The sequence below is a fragment of the Drosophila montana genome, unplaced genomic scaffold, assembly GCF_035044405.1.
Source record: "Drosophila montana isolate Dmon_TW-CO22-7 unplaced genomic scaffold, ASM3504440v1 contig_3060_1, whole genome shotgun sequence".
Classification (NCBI taxonomy): domain Eukaryota; kingdom Metazoa; phylum Arthropoda; class Insecta; order Diptera; family Drosophilidae; genus Drosophila; species Drosophila montana.
The window spans coordinates 18,448-21,327 of NW_026997936.1; the positions used below are offsets into that span (position 1 = coordinate 18,448).

The window sequence follows — 2,880 nt, forward strand, 5'->3', positions numbered from 1 at the left end:
ATATATATATATATATATATATATATATATAAATACATCGAGCAGCGCAAAACGTTAATTTACTTTGTCGAGCATTAGTAAATCTTAGGCTGTGATAAAAAAGAGAAACTTTGAATGAAACTCGACAAACCGAGGGCCGAACATACATTTTCCGGGCCGAGGAATAGCCATCCTAAAGCAGGAAGACAGGAGACGCCAAGACCGAGCTGCAGCCGGCGAGACGACGACGACCAAAGTCGGGAAGCGTGGCGATGGTCAAGTGAGTCCCTTCCAAGCACTCCCCTCCCCAGACTCAGCCCAGAGACAGCGTGCTGCTGACATCAAGCTGCAGTTGTTTTTCCTGTTCATAGATTAAAGTTTTTGTATAAATTAAATAATATTTCTCACTTTGCGTATTTCACCTGGTAAAACTAACAATTAATCATGTAACGGGAGGGAACGTCCCCAAACACTATTGCGACTGCCATCTAAGAAGAATAAAAGAAAAAAACGAAGTAATTTCGTTTCCACGCGATCCATACATATATATATACAAAAAAATCATTTATTTCCATCGCCCTTAGCGCCCCAGAGAGCTCTTTAGGTAGGCTAAGCGTACTTAAGCGGTTAGAAATTTCTCTATTTTATATAAGCTTCTTTACAACATATAATTTTTTACCAGCGTGGTAACTTATATATATATATATATATACGTGCGCGAACGTGTGGGGAGCCAATCGCTCAATTTAATATTTATAATATTTGTTCTCCCACGTTGTCATTAATTGTAATCATTAATTATAAAAATACACGAATAATTATACGCACCTGTGAAGTTGAGGGAAATGTCCGCTTGCATGAGATTGTAAATGGCTGCAAAGATAAATGCAGTAAGAAATGATATTAATTGTTATTAATTATAAGAAAACACGACCAATTATACGCACATATTGAAGGAAAAGAATGCCCGGTTAAGTTTAAATTGATGGGGACAGTGGGCATAACAGCCGACACGGGCTGATGCAGGCCATCTAGTGGCCAAAATGAGGGAGACGAGATTAGGTGATCGTCTAAGGTAGGGCGGGTACGCTGGGTCCGGAGCCGGGACCCGATCTGGAAGAGTAAAGTGGATAAATAGTGTTTTTTTTTTAATTTATATCGAGCGTCTCACCTTTGTTGTTTACATTTTCTTGTTGTTACAGCTGTTAGTGTTAGAAGCTGTTCATTTGTTAGAAGCTCCGACTGTTTGTTGTTATCGATTATGTGGTTCATTTTGAATAGTGTTGTGTAGGACTTTTTTGCTATAGACGTTGTAGCTTTGTTGATATCGATTGTGCGGACTGCGGGCCAGGGATGGGACTAGACGCAGAGAACCGATGAGCCAGCCGGCGCGGCCTGCCGAGAAACAAGCAGCCACGTAACAATATGGCGCCCAATTTTCAAGAAGCACCCGTCTTCTTTGAAGTCGGGGCAGAGCTAAAAAAAAAATAAATAAAATATCAATGCAAGTGCAAGGAAAAGTTTCCCTTGGCTTTAGGATCCACACCGCTGATGTCTTATGTGGCACGAGTAGGTGGCTCATGATCGCGCAGCGTGTAGTGGAATCCGACAAGCACGATGGAGGCAGAGATTACTAGAATACCACTGAGCATAAGAAGTTTTTCTTGGCGTGGTTGATGGCGGTAAGTCACGTTCACATGATGGCGAAGCGTTCGCGACCGTTTTTCGTAGCCTGGTGGTAGCCGCAATGACAAAGGCATCTTGCGATAACAGGTGATATTGGGGTAGTCTCATTTTGTGTTAATGTTGGATGTATGCTGAACGTAGTTATATGAGCTTCGGAGACAGGTGACCCAGGACGATGAAGAATCGAGCCTGCGCCGCATCTGTCACACAGCATACCTTAAGAATGGCCAGAAGAGCGACGGAGACGGATCTTGCCATTGTGCCCATTAACATATGGAGTTTTCTTGTGGCGGTTGATGGCGGCCAAGAGGGGCGATTGCTATAGGCCGCCCGATTCGCTCTTAAGTGATTATAGATAGGGAGAGTGGATCGCCTGCCTTTGGATATGCCCTTGGCCTTCATTTGGGCCGTTGACCCAAAAAATGGAGCTGTGCAGATGGGCAGCAACGGTGCTCGCCTCGTATATGTATGCGTGTGCCGAAATTCGGCACCGATGATGTTGCTGCCCAAATGTATAGCAAAGAGTTCGATTTGGTCAGCGGTTTGAAAAAAAATTTGAAAATTAAATTTAAATAAATGAACATTGTGTAAGGCCAAAAGAAATAGCACAGTCATTTTATTTTAAATCAATGGTGCCGGAAAAATTTTACAAAATTAAATCCTATATGATAAACTAACGCCACGCAACGTAGTAAATACATATATATATATATTTATATATATGTATATATAGTGACATATGTACAATTGTAAAATGCCAATAAGTCGCGCCTACTGTTAATAAAGATATTTTTTTTCAAGTAACGCGTAGTGACTTATTTAATTGGCGCAGCCGGTAGGATACACGAGTGATATAAGACCATTAAAGGACAATTGTAGTCTCAGGCCTTAAACCAAATCGTAGTCGGCGCTGATGATCGACGCGAACGCACAATCATTCTAAATAGTATCCGCAAAAGGACACACGCGAAACTTGCCGCGAGTGCCTATTGACCGTTCACGGATCCCATATATCCCAGGTCAATCAAAATTCCGATATTGCAATTTCATTGCAATTAACTAGTACCACTAACCAAAAAACATATAGACCGGACATGCAGAGTAAAATAGGTGGTCTCCAAAAATTGGTTTGCATCTGGTCCAACGAGCGAGTAAAATATACATATGACATCTTTTGATCGCTCACACTACAGGAAACTCCTTTGGCTTACTCTC

At 41.7% G+C, this 2,880-nt stretch overlaps 1 long non-coding RNA gene across 1 annotated transcript; it reads right to left on the minus strand.

Moving 5' to 3' along the window:
- Positions 1–265: 265 nt before the first annotated feature.
- Positions 266–1,264, minus strand: LOC135430716 (uncharacterized). The gene is made up of 5 exons (XR_010436676.1): positions 1,151–1,264; positions 927–1,092; positions 808–852; positions 402–467; positions 266–340 (listed from the first exon to the last, which is right to left on the minus strand). It is a non-coding gene; the product is annotated as an uncharacterized LOC135430716 (long non-coding RNA).
- Positions 1,265–2,880: the final 1,616 nt, after the last annotated feature.